The 22,355-nt window shown below is 38.2% G+C and overlaps 1 long non-coding RNA gene across 1 annotated transcript; it reads right to left on the bottom strand.

Annotated features, from left to right (window-relative positions):
* Window positions 1-1,476: 1,476 nt before the first annotated feature.
* LOC137469885 (uncharacterized) lies at window positions 1,477-21,820 on the bottom strand. The gene is made up of 3 exons (XR_010996751.1): window positions 21,453-21,820; window positions 6,425-6,502; window positions 1,477-1,878 (listed from the first exon to the last, which is right to left on the bottom strand). It is a non-coding gene; the product is annotated as an uncharacterized lncRNA (long non-coding RNA).
* Window positions 21,821-22,355: the final 535 nt, after the last annotated feature.

The raw sequence follows: 22,355 nt of genomic DNA, 5'->3' as shown, positions 1-22,355 counted from the left end.
CTGAATCTTAGCTATCCCCATCAAGCATCCTATCTCTCTCAGTCCAAGGGAAAAAACAGGCTGGACCATACTAGAGGAATAGATAAGCCCTCTGTGCTCATACAGAAAAAGATGCATTGGGTCTCCTTGTTGTGCTTATATACTCCTAAATTCTAGATGCCCTCTAGATGCCCTAAAGTCTAGATGCCCTCTTTGGCAATTACATACTGCTTTGATTTTAAGATGCTGGACTTCCCTGCTGCTAGGTTCTCAAAGAGAAAAGTCTGGTGAGTGTTGACAAATACTTGCTAAGATGCTAACACACCAGTAAGTGTAGCACAGCTAGCCAGTCCACAAGACCATCTATGTAGAGCAATCTGGGTGAGTGGCACCCACAGGGTTTAATTTATTCTAAATTTGAACTTTTCCTCAGGAAATTGTTTCCATATTCTCTTTGCTTCTGCTTACATAACTTGATGGTCAAGTATAAGGCTTTTTTGTGTTAAATGTCTAATGAACTCTTTCCCATCAGTTGGGTCAATCACAGGACAACATATCTGCTCTTTGCAAGAATTATGGGATGTTTCTAGAGAAGTAATGACAGCTGATTGATTTTCTCCATGTCCTCTGTTCATTGTAAATGTGTATCTGTCAGAGCATAACTCAGGAGTCCTCCCATCACAACCTTCCTAGATAGTCAGTGTTTCAGTTAGTGCAGGTTTAAATCATGTCTAAAAGCAGATTAAAGATTATTATTTGTTGATAGGAAAGGTAGTAGTACTGACGGGCAAAAGCTCCAGTTAACTCTTTAGTGGAGGAATCACCAAGTGGAGGCAGAACAGTAAAAGTGTCAGGGTGAATTTGCTAAATGTTACATTTATCTCTCCAAAAAAGTGCAATTGAGAAATAAAAAAATAGTCACAAAAGTAGTTTTACCTCCTACCTCTGACCTTAAAAAGATCTACTAGAAAGTTCATTTCTTAAGTGTGCAAAGATTGCAAAAGATTGTCTCCCTTCTCAAAAAATATCTCCCAAAACCCAAAGAAAACAATTTGAAAAACCGTTCTTGCTGCCAGGAAAGTCACGACATTTCATACTTCTTTCAACCACCAAATCCTAGGGAACTTTGCAAACACAGATAAAATTCCTTTCCTCAATACCCATACCTCTAAGAAAGAATCATGATGTTATACTCAAAGGTTTGTACAGCTTGCAGCAGTAGAACTTATAGATCATTGAATTATGAAAGCAAAAAAAGTTTAGTGCAGTTATTAAAATCAAAATATTTTAAAGCCTTAGCTGATCAGGACAAAACTTTTTCCTGTTAATAGATTAAATACTAGTGAAACGTTTCCTAAAGTTTCATCTTGATATTATTTTGATTACTTAAGGAGTATCGGCCCGTACCTCTTTGTTGCACTCCTGCACAAGGTTCTTTGGCATGAAAACATCTCTGTGTACATCTAATGTAAAACAGCAGAAGATGAGAGGAAAGGAAGTACAAACCCAGGTTCTGACCCCTCTGGCAAACATGGTTCTCAAGGAAATTCCTCACTACTATGCTCAGGACTGCAAATCTCCAGAGAAACTTACCTGTGCATTTATAAGTGGCAATATGAGAAGGATCTGTAAGTGGGATAAAACAGGACCTGTTAAAACCAGAGAGATGCTGGAGTAACTGTAGGTACAGCCCCGTACATAGGAATTCCCTCCCTGACATTGTTGCATTTACTTTTAATGCTTCTGGAAGTTGACAATATGTGCATGCCTGCTGGAATTTGTTTTGAAATAAAGCTCTGGAGACATTATTAAGTCAATAGTGAAGCTGAAAGGTCCCAGTAGTCCTGAAGCAGAGACTTGTAAATCTTCAAAATGCATTTCAGAGATATCTCAATGCAACTGAAAATCACCAGAAAAATATATAAATAAGTAAATAAAAGTCATATACCTGATTATCTCCCCTCAAGCTTTTAATCAAAATGCAAAGTTTATTGATCCTCCCATTTGGACTTCACATGCATAGTATAGCAAAAACAACATAGAATAAAAACAACACAGGACTAAGATATTGCAAGGCCTGATAAATGAAAGTCAAAAATGTGGCACAACATCAGCAAGACAGTGAAAGACTCAGATCAGAAAAGTAGGTGATGAACACTAGCAGAGCAGAACAGCATGTTTAAAGCTGTTGTGAAATTAAAAAGAGTGTTTCACTACAATCAAGTAAAAGTTTAAGAAAATTCAGGGTTGTGGAAACTGTATTTATCCTAACAGAATGAGCTATGAGGGGAAAACAGAAAGAAAATGTGCAGTACACCTAGGCTGTTCACAGACGACTCATCACTGTGCCTGTCTCCTCTATGTGTTTTGGAATAAACTGAGTATGAATTACTTCTAATAAGAGTAAAACCCCAGAAGACCAATTTGACACAGCTCAATTAGTTTATTGATCAGACCTATGAAACCACAGCCAACCAAACTCATAAAGTATGTGTTACCAAGCTCTGCTGGGCTCTTCCAGTGGTTTGGTTGAAAAAAAGTGCATTTTTCTTGTGGTTAGTTACATTAATAGCTTTGTTGTTATGAAGAAAACCTGCAGAAAAAAATTATCATCCTTATGACACTTATTAAAGAATGAAGTATTACTGGCAAATGTACACAATTTAAAGATACATTGATATTTTATTATTTGTAATTTTTTGCAATTTGTACCATACAAAGCCCTATTGCAAATGGTTGTTTTTTGTGCTACAGCTTGGGAATCATCAGAGTAATAGACAATTTACCATCAATAGCAGAAAGGTCTTTATTAATCGATATTTAAAAACACCTTAGCTAACAAAAAATGCTATTTGCTACTTGCAGAGGTGCAGGTTAGGCAGTTTCCTGCAGGACAGGCAGATATTACAGGGTTTTTGTAATTTTTGCATGTTTTAGTAATGGGTCATTTCCCTCTTCAACACTATTGACAAGGTAATACATCTGATAATGATAAAAGTTTCCCAGTAATTTCTAGCCTATGACTCCTTTCTAGTTGCTGAAAATATCATCAAACTTTTGAAATATTTGTGTTCATGTTATATGTGGGCTGGTTTGTATGTTTCGTTATTTGTGAGAGTTTTAGCTGAAATAATCCAGACATTTTCAGGGAACAGGACTAATATTATTTTACACATTTTAAAAGTCTTCTCAAAGGTAGCTATTAGGTCTCTGTTCTGTGGAGCAAGAACTTGACATTTGTCAGGTTGATTTCTGAGGTAAAAAAGAATGAGTTTTTTTTGCTGATTTTATGAAAATTTCTCCAGATTTGAATAAACTATAAAGCTTTTGAAGTATTATTAACTTGATTATGTATGACTTGATAAAACTCATTTTTTCTGTCCTCTGAAGATGCTGTTTTTTTCTGCTTCGTAGCTGCCTCCTGAACTATAGCCCCATCCCTGCCTTCCCAAATGTCCATCCTGGGGATTCAGATGTTCAGGAGGATACTCCTGACTACAAGAATATTCCTGTGTCTGTTGTTGCTCTTGCCTTTTTAGGGGTGTTGTGGCTTCAGACCCTGCAGCTGAGTTCCCATGTTTCCAATCAGCTCCAACTAATGAGGAAAAATTCTAGAAAAGAGGTTTGACTGACTGGACACAGGGAAGGTAGGAAGGGATAGGATAGATTAATAAAAAGTGAAAGGAGGAGATTAGACAAGGAGGAGGAAACGGAGAGATAGAAGAAACACGAGAGGGGAATAAACATAAGCTAAAGACGAGATGAGAATAGTTCAAACCCACTCTCCTTCAGAAGTCGAGCAGTTCTTTAATCACACTGCTAGACATTCCCTTGCCATATAACAAACTTTGCCAAGCTGCCAGCTACATGGTTCGGTCCCTCTCTGCATGGTGACCCATACAGAAGAGAACAACTTTCTGCAGGGATGGCCTAATCTTTCCTTTTAAACACTAGATTGCACTGTGCTGTATATCTGAATCCCTCCTTGATCCTGTGAAGAGGAGAGGAGGCTCATGAGCCAGGTTCCTTCAGGAAAACACTTTGAATAATATATGCACAGGTTTCCATAGAAAACCTTATTTCCATCACTTCCTGGCTTTTAAGAAACTCTGATTTACAATTTTAATACTTTTAGCAACAATTTTGGTCAGAATATATGTATATCTGTGCAACTGCATTCTCCTTGAAGTCAGCCTTAGCTCATTTTTGCAAAAAATATGAATTTTAGGCTCCTCTCTTAATTGAATTAATTTGTACTCTTTTGAGATTTTTGTTTCTCTTTCAAAGTACCTTGAAAAAAACATGTTTTTCACTGACCTCTTTTGTGATTGAAATATTATTCTTTGCAGGCATGATTGGCTACATTACTGCATTCACTTCTAATAAACATAGCCTCCCAAATTCACAATTTCTCTGCTGGACTGCATTCAGCTTCTTGTGTGAATGCACAAATACCTGCCCTGTCAGTCCTACCAGTTAGATATACATTTTCGGAGGAGCTGACATTGAAGAGAGCTAATTGTGTTTAAGTTGATCTTAGGAAAGTCTGTTGTAAAAACTGGAATATAATCAAGTCACAATTAGGAGAGTGACTTGCTAAATTTCTTCCATTAAAAAAAGCAATAAGGAAGCATCACATGGAAATCCATTATTAATGAACTAATGCACAGAGTACAGAAGAGTAATTTGTAAATTGATTTTAAAATTTAAATATTTTCATATAATGGGACAGCCATACAGATAATTTGTTAAAGCAAATACTTTAAAATTTAAACAACCAAAAAGGGAAACCAAGACTTCTTTACAACAGATCATGTCAGCTAACAGGATTTTTTACTCTTTAGTAGACTTTCAAGGATGCAGTAGACGATGAAGATAGAATGATTTACAAAACTTTAAAATAGTCATAGTACACATCTTTTCTATATTAGTAAATACAGGGTTATTATTTGCAGTGACATAATAATAGACAAGGCAAAAGAATAGCAGGATATCAGGAATGCTAGGGACAGATTATGTCATTCAGTTATCTCTCTAAAGCCTATGGTATTGTCTTTTCCCTGTTTGGTGTCAATGACTGGTCCCTCCAGCTGCTCCTTTACAACTTTGACTCACTGTAGAAGTTTTAGATATTTTTCTGCATGCATCTCCTAGGGATCAGGAGTCTCAGAACAATCATAATCCCTGGCATAATGTGGGAGTCTCAGAATGAGGACAGAATCACTGCATACAAATCAGGATGGCTGGTAAGCCTGCACAGCAACCATCCATCATACTGTGCTTCCACAGGGCTGCACCATATATCTCACACTAACCACATTCATGGGGCTTTGTCAGCTGTCATGTTAGTATCTTGCCTATAATTTTTAAAATATAAAGGGCAAATATTAGTCTGAATTGCAAAGCTTTTCAAGAAAAGTAGATTGAAGGGACTAGAGGTTCAGGCAGCAAAACACAATGTATGACTTCCGAAGCAAAGATGATACAGTCAAGTTTCCGTGGTGTTGTACAACTTTCTTCCGCAGTATTTATGAGAGAAAAAGGTTCCTTCTTTTTAGCCAGACAGTTTTTAATGACAGCATTTTGTGATACTTGAAATTTTTCTCTTGGCCGGTATTTTGTTCTCTGACTCCTTAAGATGCCCAATAGGGAGGCCTCCTAGAAAGAGAATGAGGAAACCTTCCAGTATGAAAATCTACCAATTTTTACAAAGATTGGAGAAAGATGCTTAGGTAAAATAGAACTCATTAGCTTCAGTGCCACCTGCTGGGAAGCAGTCATTTTTATTGGTTTTGTTGATGGATAATATTAAATAGTTATAAGTATTTCACTCAGGCCTATCCTGCTCTTGTCAGATAATTATTCCTGCTTGTACAGAAATCTTACTAATCTGCACATTTTTAAGATACATTTTTTATGCTTGACAAAATACCCTGTATGATCTTCAGACCCAAGCGCAATGTTTGCTTATTATTCTGGGCTATTGTTCCCTACTAATTCACTTAGTCTAGCACTTTAATTTTTAGCCATATTTGCATGTCTTTTTCTTGCTTTCTTTGATGCATGCCATTCTTATGAGATGCCTCTAATGAAAAAAAACAATCCATTATGCATATTGTCCCTGATTAAACTGTATGTAAAAACCTAATGTACAATTTCCTTTTCATGTTTACCTTGCTTTTTTGGTTTTCTGTTTCCCCTAAATTTCTGTCATCTACTCTTTTTTTTTCTTTTTCCCCTGCAAGTCATAGTTCTTTTAAATTCCCTGTGTGAAGTAGGGTTTTGGCACCTTTTGGAAATCACAGCATTGAATTAGATATAAGAGGGACATACGTCTTTCCTAATGGTCTCTGAATGCTACAATGTAATTGACTACTATAATATACCACACCACAAGGAGGAATATTTTTTCTGTAGATGGAACCCTGTGGAAGTGCTACTTTACCTTAGAGTGAAACACACAGACTCTGTTGTCAAAAGACAAGGGGAAAGTTGATGAAAACCAACAGGAGACACCAGAAACCTGGAAAAAAACCTGCAGCAATTCATCATACAGTTCAGAGTCTGAAGCCATATCTGTCTTTGGTGTAGAAGGAGTTTCCAAAATTACCAGTCCTAGGCATTGCATCTCTTCCCAGGTGGGAGCTCTGCCAGTCTGGCACAGTAGAGAGCAGTGCATTGGGCAGTTATCACAAACCGAGCAGCCTCGGAGACTGGATTGCACGACCCTGGCAGCAATACTAAAGACACAGGTCATATCAGCCCAAGCAGAACACAGTCCAGCTGTATTGCTTGAAATACCTGCTTTACCCCAAAGCATCTTTTAAGGGAGAGCATAATCAGAAACAGTGAACTAGAACAACAAATGGAAGATTTTCCAAGTGAATACATGCCTCAATGAGTGTTGCAGCACTGTGACAGCAGACATCTGGTGTGGATCTGCTGTCAGCCGGTGATTAGCATGTTTCTCATCCTTAGTGACAGTGAGATTCCTACCTTTAAATTGATGCAATTAAATCTCAGGTGGGAATGTTACAAACAATATCTTACAAGCATGCCATCATCATACCACCCTGATGTTCTATTGATGATTTTAGTGCATCACCATTTCTAGAGGAAGACCATTCATTTTACTGTTGATCATATCTGAACTCAGCTATTCAAGGGGGAGTGGCTATGCTCAGAGATTATTGGGTTTTTTTCTGATTAAAGAGCTTCTGTACCATAGAAAGATTTATGACATAGCTGAAAACAAGAAGGGAATATTCCTGTGGTAAAGTGACTGTATTTATTCCTATTTTTTGGGGAAATCTGCATGTATTCAAATGCTATTTTTCAAGTTAATCCTTTGATACTCTGTCAACCACTGGCCCTCAAAGCTGCAAATAAATCTTACTTAATCTGAGGAAATTATGGTGCTTTGTTGTACATGGAATGTTACTTGGAATATTTAGAGTGCTTATGGATTCATACATGAGAATATTTTAAAGTTACACTAGGCATTTCAGAATTTAAAAAACATTTTGAATAACACTATTAAAAACAGAGGTCTAAATTTCCTTCTCATTCATAGTTTTGAGGACAGCAGGCACAATCTTTCCTGGATTCCTCTAGATGATGAGCACATAAACTGGATGAATCTTATGACACAGCAATTTATGCTGATAGAGTGTCCTAAGGAAAAGAAGATTGAAAATAGATACTTCCTGCAAATATTATCACCCTGAAATGTATTCTTTTCCAAAGCCACTACCACAGTTCCTGAATGTCTATAAGTTCCTATGATTTAGCATTCTCTTTTTCCCATTGTATATAGAATCAAGCTGTTACAAAATTACACAGCTTTCTAGCATTGCTCTAGTGCTAACAAGATGGAAATACTTCATACTAAAGGGCAGTCTTGTGCCTCAGACACCTGGGGCCAATTACACTGAACAATCACAGCTTACTGTGATTTAAAACAGGAATCAATGTCACTGAGCATTTTAAGGGATCAGGGTCTATGCTGATAATTCATTCAGTCTGAAAGCATTTGGCATTTTCTCCTCCACTGGATCTTCTGAATTCAGGAACTCTGAGCTGGCTCTAAATACAATTAAAATGGTCTCAGAAAATGCAAAAAAGAACCATTTGCCCTGGCTCTTCAGAAGAAGAAAGTAGTAAAAGTCTCACTTGAATGCCTTTAATATTGGCTTCTGTCAGGATTTCCTGTGTGTCAAGAAACCTCTTTTAGTAACTCAAACAGGAACAACCTAAAATCCTCTTTGCATGTAAGAGAAACCAGCTATCTTTCATCTATAACTTTCTAGGGGGATTTGCATGCAATACATTTTTTGCTATTAGAAATTATGCTTGTCTGATAAGATGTAATACAACCTGCAAAAGGCTGCAACCATAGCTTAGAATACTATCCTCACAATTTTCTAACTTTTCAGTCAGCTTGTTCTGTGTGTTTCTCTATACATCAAAGAATATCCTTAGATTATAGATTGTGCAGTTGCTTGAATGTAGGTACCCTATAAGCCTGACCGATGCTCTAGAGTCAGCACAGAACACTTGAGAATAAATAAAGTTTTAATTATTTACCAGTCACTGTATGCCAAATTTTTCACCATAGGTTTGCTATTTTCTATAAAAACTGCTCTAATTTAGCAGCACAAACCTCAGTGGGCTACCAAAGATCAGGTTCAAGTGTGAACAGTGACACTCAGCAGGTTTTGCATTAATCCCTTGGACTTGCTAGGGACTCATCTCTGTACTTTTAATATGTGCTTGAAAACATGAGTTAGGTTTGTGATAGAGCAGGTACCTGTGACTTCAGCCTGGCTTCTTGTGTTAAGTTGTATGTGCTTTATGTGTAATTCTGAATGAGGGAAATGACAAGTGTATGCTTTAAAAGATTTGGGTCTAGACTTGATGACTCCAACTTTTTTATTTACTCCTAATATCTTCACACTTGCTAAGCCACAGAATTTTAAAATCTTAAAGAAAAAAAATTAGAAATTTGCAGTAAGCATTGCAATTTTTTCATTTTCCCTTGGCTACAAGAGCAAAAACCCTGAGATCTTCCAAGTGAGATGAAGCACTTGACATCAGCAAAAGAAACAGAAGGCATATATGCTACCTCTTCTCTAATGGTGGACACTGGTCTTGGATCTGTAGTGCACAGTCTGAAGCCACTTGAGCAGCTTATTTTGGCAGCTTTCTAATTGTAACCAGGTCATTTAAGCAATCCTACTATCCTGTGTGGCATCACAACTCCAGCCCTGCTGCACTGCCCAGAGGAATTTGGCTGGAATGGATGATAGGATTATTGTTCTACACCCCAGCTCTCCTTAAACAGTGCTGCCACCCTCCCAACAGCATAACTAAGTAGGAAGAATATCTGCCTTTTAGCTCTTGCAATTTGCAGCCTGTGATTTCAGCATGAACAGCTACTGTGAGGAGTGTGGAATAAAAAGGCAGTCTGCACACTTCAGCAGCAGAAGGGCACCTAATGCAGCTATGCCTGTTTCTTTCAAGGAAAGCAGCCACACAAAGCACTGATATGACTCAGAGCCCTATTTAAAACTCTGCTACCAGCAGCAGAAATGAAATATAGTTGGCATGAATTAAAAATATGTACTGTTGAAAGTATTTGATTACAGTTTTACTAAGGAGAGAGGGGGAGGTCGGATAATTTTCTGACCATTTTTGAAATCAAGTGAGAAAACACCATTCTGCTTGGTACCAGCCCCAGCCCAGAGCTGCTTTTACTGCTCTGCCTAGAGTTAGGGTTAAAAACAAGGTAAGGGTTCAAAAAACCACAAAGTCCAGAGCTCCAGGAACTGGAGCTGCAGATAAGAAAGGCAGATAAGATGCAGATAAGAAAGGCATGCCAAGGGGAGCACAGGTCTGCCACAACATGGCTCCCTCCACACCTTTCTGCATGGCACCAACCTCATACGCATGCAGCTTTTACTGCTTCACCTAGGGTTAGGGTTACAGTTCAGAAAACCACAAAGCCCAGAGCTCCAAGCACACTGCAGCTACAAAAGGCATGCCAAGGGGAACACAGGACCTCCAATACGTGGCTCCCTCCACATCTGATTGGCACCAGCCTCACCACCCTGCAGCTTTTACTGCTCCACCTAAGGTTAGGGTTCAGAAAACCACAAAGCCCAGAGGTTTCCTGTCCATGGCAGTGCAGTTGGAACTAGGTTATCTTTAAGATCCAGTCCAACTCAAGCCATTATTAGATTCTATAATCATAACTCCAAGTAAAGTGAGAGCACCAAGCTGATTTCTTTTTCTTATTTCAGTCTGGCAAAACTGCTTCAATTTTACATTATTTTGTAGTTAGTTTAGTTCTATTTATTACTGGTCTTTTATAAATATATTGTTGTTTAACAGAGCTGAAAAATGCTTTCAAACTCTCCAAGTGTACTAAAGGTTTTGTTTTGGGTGACAGCTGCAAAACAAGCAACAGTGTCTTATTATAATAATTACTCCAATACAGTTCTATTGGCCTACATGGGGAACCTTTGAACAGCTCCATCTCTTATTTGATCAAGACATTATTTGAATGAGGTCAAGATTTCATCCATAGTGCCTGCTCTTCTGCATTCCCTAACCAAAAACCAAAAGCCACTAGCAATTTCCACAAGGAAAGAGAGCAGCTGATCTGCTCCTGTGTTTGACTTCTTACTGATTCAAAGTATTTTTAAGTTTTCAGGTTGGTAACTTTTCAGGAAAGTTCACACTGCCAAAACTCTTTGCAAATATTTAGCAATTCATTGCATATTCATGAAACACTAAATATATTTTAGGTCCTGATGCTTCATTAAGAAAACAAGAAAACAGGCTGCATAATTCACCCAATATTTAAAATAAACCCATCAAGGCATTTTAAAGTGATCTTTTTCCCCCCTCACTCATTATTTTTAAAATAATCTCATATAAGGTTTGCATATCATTGTATTTTTTACCCTTTTGCATATTTTAACTTGTTTTGAGGTTCTGAGTGAATCGCTTCTTTCTGCCAAAAAACAAATTAAAAATCATTGGATAAAAATATATTAAGAATTCTATGCATAGATATCCTCATTACCAATATCAAAATTCAAGTTCCCAGAATTGATAATAACCTGAAAATCTTAGTTGCTTTTATGTTTCTTGAAAAGAGAGGTTTCGATTAAAAAAAAAAAAGTGAAACTAATCTTTTTTTTTCCTTCTCAGTTAAATTTTCAGGAGCTCAGACCATTTGGCTCTTCTGTCAGCCATTGCTCTCTGTGGATAGCAGGGTCCTCTTTCTGTCTCCCTCACTCATGCTAAAATCAGTGATCTACCTTTCTAAGCATGACCAACTATATTAGCTCCCACTGAAGAGACTGCAGATGGTCTCAAAATGTTTCAGAATTATTTAACTGTAGTTTGTTATGCGCTCCTCTCCTCTTGACGGTATCAAGGCAGTATAGCTGTATGGGGGTACAAGGTATGAAGTCTTCATGGGTGGTATGAAATACTGCAGATTGTTTTCTGTACTATTAAAGGCTTCTGTGAGCACCTCATAGCTGTCACGTGGGCTGTAACAGTATTTATTTCATGCAAGATCTCTCTCTAAGTTTCAAGATATTGGTGACAAGTTCTTTTGTTGCCAAATTACCTAAATTGCCATCGCAGAATATCAGGATAAGACCATGGTCAATAAGTGTGCATCTTCAACATTTTGCTCTAGGAACAAAATTTTTCTATTTGAAGGACAAAAATCTGTGTGGTTGGTCTGAGGTGCTGGATTTAGTTGCTCAGGGACTATTAACAATCACCAATGTCCTCACCCTTTCATTCAAATGGAAAAATTAAGACAGCAATTAAAAAATATGCAGCAACACATACCACAGAGCTAAGGGTGAAAAAAAATTGCTACTAAAGACTGACACATCCCCGGACATGCTTCTCCTCCTGGGAAAAGACTCAGAGAATTAACAGAATGAACAAACACAACATGACAAATGTAAAATATATTGAGTGCATTAGTAATCACAAGATGACTGTGAGCCCTTGATGTGATGTGATCAGAAAAAAGAAGACAACCAAAGTTGAAAGATGCAGCAATTCAGGGCAGATAGGTAATATACCAGTAGAGGCAGCAGTAGCATACCCAGTACTGGTTCTCATATTTAACAAAGGTTATGTTAGAGTGGCAACACAGGCTCTGAGACAATCAGGGAAATGAATTTATTTCTTCCTAGAGGACAAATATGAAAATCTGGATTATTTAGGTGAGCAAAATCCTACCAGATATGATTACTCTGGACAGGTACATAAGAAGGTCAACTACAAACATGGGAAAGCTAAAAGCTTTTTCAGCTGCATTGCTGCAAGACAAATGACCCATCAACTAGCTTGAGGTAGAATTTAGGAAAAAATTTCTAAGATTCGGGGCAGTGCGTTTTTAAAACACACTTCTGTGATTGGAAAAGCGGAAGCAAGGAGCATAACCAGTTTTAAGCAGAACACATTTAAGAAAGGGTTTACCTACCAAAATGATGACTAGAACTTGTGACCTGGACAGATCTAGTTCCATATCTCTATTTTGTAGTCATATTTTTTAACAAACTAACCACCAGTTCCAATACATCACAAAAATGAGTACTGAGTAAGGGAGGAGAATATACAAGGACAGGCTATACATAGATAAACTATATTTAGTTCTCTTTAAAAAAAATATTTCTTTTTAATAACAGTTATTATTTTTTATAGTTTTCTGACAGTGGACTCAAATCACTGACAGTAGATATGGTGGCAAGTGTCAGCCCTTTATTATCCTACAGTAAAACTTTTATTCATTTTCTCTGTGAATTTCCCATGGGCAACACCATGCACCACTGACTCCTGCTCATTCTTCCTTCTTCCATGACCAGCCAGCTCATCCCCAATCAGCCAACCCACTTTTTTATAACACTCATCCTTATTGGTCATAGCTGCAACCTATTAAGGGCAAGGCTGCTTCCACTCTTTGGTTATTAGCCCAGGTGCAACTCATCGGGGGCAAGGTTGCCTATGGCATCATCTCTATTCTCTTACAATCCATTCTCCCACTGTTTTCTATTTTTTTTCTTTTTTTTTTTTTTAATCAGTCATTCAAAGATGCTTATTTTAAGGCATTCTGAAACCCAAATGTATCACTTCTTTACAACATTGCATTAATTCTTTTGATAGAAAATACTGCTTTTCCTTATAAACCTTGTCTTTCTCGTGACCTTTGATTGCTATAAAAGCACTACTACTCAATAAATTAGGAACATAATTCAATTTTGAGGAGACCCATCTGCTTAGGTTATGTCTGTGCTAGTGAAGCTTGCTGGGTAGCTCAGAGGCTATCTGTGACTACGAAAAAACTTAATTTCTTTTGCCACTGAAAAAATTTAAACACTGACAAGGATAAATTTGGTGTCAGCAAAAACATGCACCATAGTGTCCTTTAACAAAAGAAGAGTCAAGAAGTTCTGGAAAGTCAGTGACTATTATTATGGAAAAGAGAATGTTGAAATGTTCATTGTAATTTGACTGAAATAAAAATGCTCAATATCAAATGTTTTACAAGAGACTTATCTGTAAGGCAGGAATTCTCACAGTCACAAATGGGATAACAGTTTAATGAGGGTGTTTCAAATGAATGGAACCAAACAAATTCCAAATTAGCCTTGTATTTTAATAGAAGAAATTAAGTTCTTCACTGAGATCATCTAGAAGAAATTCTCATTCCTTCAGCAAAGAACAAGGGCATCTATGTTAATCTTTTCACACTTACTGTTTTTGCAGGTCCTGATGAAGACATTCTTTTATGAATAGAAAATTAAGTAATTCTTCTGAGTAAGGATAAAACCCTTTATTTCACCTCACTCACTGATGGATTTTAGCACTGATATATGTGTGAGACTTAAACTCGACATATAGGCAGCTTGAACAGTGAAATGTCAGTGGCCTAACAACCACATGTTCAAGACTAGCTGATCAACATTTTCTGCAATGGATTTAACACTGTAAGACTTTCTCTTCTACAATTCAGCAACAGGTTACCTCTCCCTCCCCTAAAACTGAACCTGTGCTCTCATTTTGCATTTTTCATGACAGAACCTCAACTTCTTTCACAAAGCCAAACTTTGCATCAAAGCCTTCCATTTATCAGTCACTATTTCTTCAAATGCCCTAATCCATCCACAGACTTGCTACAAAGTTTTGCATTATTCACTTTTCCAGCAGCAGCTTTGGCATAACTATTAAACACAATCATAATATGACGTAAGATTTCATACTGTTGCATCTTTATTAGAACTTCATCAGGCTGATGAATTTGATCATTGCCTTTATTGTAAAAAGCAATTTTATCTCTTGATTTGTAGATGTCTTAAGTGAGTAAGTTGTGTGTAAAATGTGCAAGTGCAGTCAACATCTAATTTGGATGTGAAATGACCACTGTGGCCTCTGAAAACTTCACCTGCAGATAGTATATGAGGAATAGATAATTGCACATACAAATGGATGATGACCATTTTCACAATCAGAAATACACCATACACATCAGTAATTAAAACTGCAGGCTTAGCTTGCTTAAAATCAAGTAGGTGGTGTTTCATACAGACCTGAACTCATTGCACAGAAATGATCAGCAACAGATGAATGCAGATGAAAATGTAATTTTTAAAATTAATTGGACTCCTGGGCAGCAAATGAGGTGTGATGTACATAAAGGTCAGAGTAGAAAATAAAAGGTAAATATTTAAGGAAAGGTATTGCAGCACAGTAATTGCAAATGAAGTCAAAAATGGAAAGTCCTCTATCCAGCAGGTTACCACAATGAGCAATGACAGAGTGCTCAGGTCAGTAGAAAACACTTTAAAATAAAAAAGGAGAGTTTTGAATAAATTAAAAAATCCCCCAAATTGAACTATTGGGTGTTAAAGTTCAATTTATAGGCTAGTTCCCAACTACTGGCTCAAACTACATGTGTTGAACTTGTTCTGAATTCAGTGGGAGTCTCTACATTTTTTGCAGTTAGGTGCCTGGAAAGGGTTGAGGTTTTTCACCTGCCAGTAGAGATACCCCATATCATCATTTATGCTGATGACAAGCACTGAAATAATTACAGAGTGTGTATATGCAAGCTTGATAGATCAGCAGATCCTTTGTTTTTCCTTAAGAATTATAGCAAAACTAAAGACAATGTGGTAGTTTGTGGGTTTTTAAAAAATATTTTAAGACATTTTTAGTTCAATACATTTGAATACTGATCATACAGTTTTTATATTACAGTATATGTTTAAAACTGTGGGGAAAACATAAATATTAATGATAAACCAAATCAACCAAACAAAAACAAAAAGCCAAACACCATTTACTGCAGAAGAGGTAAGATCTCTGTTGATAAATAAGATTATGATATTAAACCTATGAAGATATCCATATAACAAAACTGTGAAAAGCACTTATGGCTTATTATAAAAGCCGTATTTAAGACTGGGCTAAATATAACAGTGTATGAAATAAATATAAGTTACAGACTACCAAGGCCACCCAAGAAGTAGATGTATGAAAATTTAGATTTAAAAATGGATGCTATGTCAAAAAAAAATAAAGAATTTGATTAAGTTCTCAGTAACATGATAGAAAGGAAGAAAACTTTCGGGCAAATATTGTGAAGCTATTTTTTACTCCCCCTCAATCAGGAGAAAATGGATGGTCTCCTTATGGCAATATTTGTAATAACTTTTTTTTCCTGTTCTGAATCTTTATGGATGGCAGTATTAGCCTCAGGGGCCCGTTTGCTGCAAAGTCGGGGCTTCTCAAGGAGGGAGTTTTCAGAATTTATACCTTTGCTCAGCTCCCTCTGGTGTTAGGAATGGAGTTTGGCAAGGCACAGTATTGCAACTCTGCAAACTGCTTGTTTCTAACCAGACACTGTTTCCTTTTTCATCTTCACTGCTAGCTTGTGGTGTAACCTCCTCCTCTGAGAGAAATAAGAATGATTTTTTTAAACCAAATTCATATTCCAAACCTCAATTTTTTACAGACAGTTAATAGAATTATGAAGAAGTAGGAAAGAATGTTGGCAACATCAACACACTGAGGAGGTTGGAACAGCCTGACAGCTTGGCTGAGATGAAGTAGAGACAGAGAAATATTAGATGTTCGAACTCAAGAAATTATAATTCAAAATACCAGACCTGAAAATTGTAATCCTCAAACGCCCCACACAAATGGCTACCTATAGAGGATGGCATAAAATCTGCCTTAGTTTTGACAGCACTGGACTTAGCTGTCTCCCACTGACCAGAACCACCTTACCAGCAGAAGATTTCTCCCTCCATGTTTTGCCAGGTGGGGAACCCGATTTGGCACCATTTGTGCAGCATGGTTATCCAATTTAAAAAGCATGACAAACACGAACAGCAAAGGGGGTGGGTGTGCCAGCTCACTTCTGTTCAACAAATCAGCTACTTGAGCCTGTGTCATGCATGGATTTTAATTTATTTGTATTCATAGAATGTTCTCAAAAGAAAACTCGAATTAGTATAGGGTAAAGGGTAATATGGTTGGAGTTGGTGGCGGTGATTGGTGTGCTCATGAACCCCAGTGCTGAATCTGCTCCAGGTTTAATATCAGGTTAGGATGAGATGATCCTCTTCCATTGGGTATTTAAATGTACAGACTGAAGTGTTCAAGACTTTCAGCCCGACACATTCCTGTCCTATTAGCAGGTGACCAAATCCTTCAGGTGGTGATTAATGACAACACTGAAACTCCAAAGACACTGAAGACATTTAAGTCCATTTTACCTTTCATTCCTTTTGTTGTACCTGTGAGTCTATGACCTGTATCTCTTAAACTGTTTTTGAGGTGGAAAAATCTTTTCTCAAAGGTGAAAGGTTAATGAAAAATACACCATAGTAGTAATAAAATGCCATCTGCACAATTGCACCTGCCCATGCTCCCAAACAAAAGTAGAGGGATACTTTTAAGTGGTGAGTAGAAGGAAAACGTTTTAAGGATGTGGAGGAAAAACATATCCGTAAAAAGAATGATCTTTGGTTCTAATCCTCTCTCCCTCTAAGCCAGAATTCAAATTTTTAGCAGGTTGAATGTGATCTCTGATGGGATAAACACAAACACTTTTCTCTTCTGAAAAAGGAGTGCTAACAAGATAAGATTTCTAGTGGACAAGGCAGATGAAATGTGAGATAAAAGTGTGAAAAGAAAGGGTGAAATTCTGGAGTGATAGAGTCAGATGATGAATAAGGTACCTGGATGAAATGTTGGGTCTGGTCGTAAAGAACACATGGAAGAAGGAAAGAATGCATAAGGGGCAACTACTGCTTCCTTCCATTATTCTCTTTGAAGTTCATTATGTCTGTTTTCCATCCTGAGGTGGAGTGAGGGCTATTTCTTTCTCTCATCTTACAGCGAACTTCTTTCAAAACGCTTCCAGTAAAATGTCTCAGATTTCTATTTCAAATTGATGTGATTAGCCAGAATGTGACTTCTGGATCTTTGGGGAAGAATTAAGAGAAATTTGTGATTGCTTTTTTCTCCCATTCAACTTTTCTGTCAGACACTCTAGGGTAGCTGTTAATGGTGGAGATGCATGGCATTAGTCATCAATGGCTTTGGTAGCTAGGTATGTGCCTGACATATAAACATGGTTATATTTCAAGGTTTCCAAGTTATATTGACTACTGCATGAAAATATAGTGCTCATAATGAAAAAGGGTATGGGAATGTATGCTGAAAGGAGGATGACAGGAGTCACAGGATAATTCACGTACAAACAACTCATGCTAGACCCAGATTTTAGTTCCTTAAAATAGTAACTCTCAGAAAAAATCACTTTAAATGTATTTCTGTTGCTGCAAGCTTTCCTTTCGTATACAACTGTAAGTAATGTTTTTAAAAGACTTTGCCTGCTATGAAATTTTCAAGCACAAATAACCCTACCCAGTCAAAACAAATTACTTCAGAGAAAAAAGGTAGACTGTTATTCACTGAGTATATTTTCAGTGAATGATTTGAATTTTAACATACTCATTTTTGTCTCAAAAAATAGAGTTATTCTGTTGGGGTTTTGGTTTGCATTTTTTTTTTTTTTCAAAATGGCAAAAATAATGATAAGGGAGGAGAAAGTTTTTTTTTTTTTTTCACTTAAACATTAATGCTGTATTTCTTTTCTGCATTGCATAGCTGAAATACCTTAGGGGAAAAAACTCAATACACCAAACCCCAAGTAAAAATATTATTTGTTTGAAAGATACAAGTTTTAAAGAGCTCTTAATGAGTTACAACAAATAAAGATGTGTAAAGACTTATCAGTAGCAAATTGCAACTAAACTATGGAGGATGATTAAGTGTTTTTATAAGCAGTCACAAAGAAAATAAATAGATAAAATAACTTGCCAAAAATAATAGTTTCAAAGATAAATGCCACTATCAACTCACTTTCTAATTTCAAATAAAGATGTCATTTTGTGCTTTCACACTTTTGAAATTTTCTTCTTTTTGTTTCTTTCGGTTAAAGAAGCTTTATGTATGACATAAAATTAATCAGTAAATGCGCATGTATGCAGGTGTAATGCATATGAAATATGTATACTAATATATACTAAACATATCTTTTTATTTATTCAAACATATATTTTTAATAAAGGATTCAAAAAATAATTTTGCAACCCATTGGCATGCCAAATTTAAAATGTAATTCTACTTTCATGATAAGTTGGTGACTACAAGTTGGGAATGTGAAATGTGCCCTTAGTTTCTTTTTAATTTTTCTTCTAAAACATATATATCTAATAGAGATTTGAATAAAATTTCAGGAACCTTTATTTTCTATTAAAATTTTGCAGAAGCTACTGTGCATTTCTCTGTTGTTCTCTTGTGCTGTTACATTTATCATACTGATTGTGGTAATTGATTGTGATAATGTCTGCACTGCTTGAGTTGCATTTACCATTACTGATTCCTCAGTAAATGTTACTTCCATATTTGAACATATTATTTTCTTATGTTCTGCTAGAGAGGTATAGTCAGCCTGTGGTGTTATATTTTAGTTGAATGGTATGGTCTGTCTCACCCCTGGAAAATGTATGGTTTATTCCAAGCCTGTGATCCTCCCCTGCAGTATCCTGTGTCTGTAATCCCATTGGCCCAATCTGTTCCGTGCCCACTTTGAATCTCCCTGTTAAGTGTGCCAGGGGGACGGTTCTCGCTCGCTCTTAGCCGGCTCTCCCTGGCCGCTGCTCTCTCCCCCTCCCCTTTCCCCTCTCTCCCCCTCTCCTTTCCCCCCTCACTCCCCTTTCCACCCCCCCCTCAGAAACCATGCTGCCTCCCAGGGGTAGGACCCCCAATAAACCCTCATCTAATCAGCACCCTCAGAAGCCGTGTGGAGTCTCCTTGCCTGCCTGCTGCTACCAGCGAACTCACAGCCTGGGGGGGTCCCCCCCCGAAACGCGGGGCTACATCAGCCAATGAATTAAATTAAAACAAAAAGTTAGGTATACATTGGTATGTACAGGTATATATAATGTTACTTCAGCTGCAGTACATCACAGCCCTGAAGGCAGACATGGAATTATCCTTGAGCAAGAATGAACAGGTAGAAGCTGGATTTGCATAGAACCTGGTTACACTAATCCCTCCTTATCCTTTCTTTTCTGGACTTTTGAGGGCCTTTGAACACTGGCAGCAAAGCAGAGGAGAGTTTTCTACAGTTCTGCATAACTGAGGTGAATCACTTCACACTCTCCTGGGGTTGGTGGGTGAGCATGGTAGCACAGATGCAGCTCAGAAGAGTGGGAACAATGCTGCTCAGAGGGGCAGCTTCTCACAGAGCTGTTACCATGTAATCTGGGGGAAGGTGCAAAGATTACTTTATTTACTCATCTGTGCGAAAAGCAACAGTCAGGTCCTACAGCAACTGCTTGGAGCGCATGGGGGAAGTTCTGCAGCTGTGTGAACTTACATGGAGGTATAGTACTATATCAGGGGTGGTAGGATGAGCTACAGGCTCATACCTGTGTGGGAGACTCCACAACCTCTCTGGGAAATCTCATCCAGTGCCCAGTCACCTGCACAGTAAAGAAGTTTCTCCTCCTATTCAGGTAGAACGTTCTGTGCATCAGTTTCTGCCCATTGCCTCTTGTCCTATTGCTTGTAACCACCAGGGAGAGCCTGGTTTCATCCCCTTAGCACTATCCCTTCAGATACTTAAAGACATTGGTGAGGTCCCCTCTCAGTCATTTCTTCTTGAGGCTGAAGAGGCCCAGCTCCCTCAGCCTCTCCTTGTAAGAGAGATGCTTCAGGCCTTTAATCCTCTTTGTTGCCCTCCACTGGACCCACTCCAGGAGCTCTGTCCTCATCTGGAGAGGCCAGAACTGGACACAGCACTCCAGATATGGCCTCACCAGGGCTGAGTAGAGGGGTAGGATCACCTCCCTCGACCTGCTTGCAATGCTCTTCCTAATGGACCCCAGGACACTGTTGGCCTTCTTCAAGGACCCACTGTTGGCTCATGCACAGCCTGTTGTCCACCAGGACTCCCAGGTCCTTCTCTGCAGAGCTGCTTTCTAGCAGGTCAGACATGGTGTGGTCACAATACATTTTGAGTTGTAGTTGAGTTGAAGACTTCCACTCTTATTTTTACCAATAAATACATCATAAATGAAGAATAACAACTTTGGGATTTTAGGATTATTGTTGGCAGTGCTGCCTTACCCATGCATGTCAGGTTTACACTGATCTTCACTACAGTGTTAGGTTCTCATGAGCAAAACACAGACCTGTGGCTGTGATTTCATGTATAGCCTCCTTAGCCACTTGAAGGGAGCCCTGTGCTATTTTTTTTTTACTTAACTGTGCCCTCCTACATCTGTTCCTAGGTGACTTGAAAAATGAACATTGTTTCCTATTATAAATCAAATACATTGGACAGTAATTCAGAGCTGGAGAGGTGTAGCATGTTTGAGCAACAGCAAAAATAAAGTTGCCTCTCCTGAGTGCATAAGACAAGTAGTACAACAACAGGCCACTATTCTGCCTTTTCCCTGCTCCCAACACCACCACCACCAAGCCCTGTGATCTTGGCATAGTGGGTGTAGCAGTTTTGGTTCAACCAGGTAGAAACACCAATGAAGTGTAGTGGTTTTGGTTCTCTAATTCAATTTCCCGGCCAATGCATCAATTAATGAGGTGGGTGCACTGACCCAACGCCAGTGCACTCACTAGAATTATTTACTCATTTTCTGCTGTGAGATAAGGATTAGGAAAAGGGCAAAAGCAGGCTCAAAATTTTAAATAGTATAAAGAAAAACTTTATTAACAGAACTAAAAGAAGAATAAATAAGAATCAGAATAAACCTTCAGAACACTTCTCCTCTCCCCAACTCTACTTTCCTTTCCCACTGACAACATTGAGAAAAATTTGGTACTTACAGTCAGTTTACCACTTCTAAAATAACCATTCTTCAGTTCACTTAGGGAGAGGAGTCTCTCCTGCCATGCCATGGAGACTTTTCCATAAGAAACAGTTCTCTCGTGATTTTAATTTTCACAAATAGCAGCCGCCCAGAAATCTGCAATCATGAAGTCCCTCCCACGGTTTGGTAGTCTTCCCACAGCTACCACCATGGGTCATTTCACCTTATTGGGGTGCAATTTTAAGGATGATCTGTTCTAGTATAGAAACGAAAGTTCTCTTCTTTTATCTCTGGGAACAGAGGTTTTCTTCTTCCATCCCTGGGGAAAGGTTTCTCATCTCTCTCTGTTCAAGCTTCTCATTGGATCACAGCTACTTCAACATCTGCTTGTTTCAACACTGCCTGTTCATGGCTATGGTTAGAACGCTACATCCCCCCAGTTACAGGAAAAAAAAAATCTGATATATCAATTATATCTTCACCATAGACTTTCAAGAGAATTTCTGCCCAAGACTAAGGCATCTCCTCATTCTCCTCCCATCTGGGATTTGAATCTTGCCTCACTGACCTCAGTGTCTCCATGTTGCTTTCTTTATGTGTCTTCACCCTTTACTTTTCTCTCACTCAAGAGAGGATTAATGTCTGAAAATTTCATCTGTGCACAGAAAGAGTTAATATCTTGCCCAGGCCTGTGGATGGTGATGTGATGTCTGCCAGGCATGCTCTGGCTGCATGGCTGTTTTCTGGCCTCTGCTGTGTTCAGTTCCAGCCACGGGGCTTCTTTCTGCACAGGGCTGTCTCTGTTTGTAGCCACGATTTTTTTCCGCCGGGCTGGCAGGGTGGCTCGGCAGCTTGCGGCCGGAGCGGAGAGCAGCTAGGCTCCAGCCAAAGCGGAGCTGGAGCTGGCCTGGCCTGCCAGCCATGGCTGGA

This window comes from Anomalospiza imberbis, chromosome 3, assembly GCF_031753505.1.
Source record: "Anomalospiza imberbis isolate Cuckoo-Finch-1a 21T00152 chromosome 3, ASM3175350v1, whole genome shotgun sequence".
NCBI classification, from domain to species: domain Eukaryota; kingdom Metazoa; phylum Chordata; class Aves; order Passeriformes; family Viduidae; genus Anomalospiza; species Anomalospiza imberbis.
Note: the sequence above shows the minus strand (reverse complement) of the source record. Positions and strands in the feature narration are given on the sequence as shown.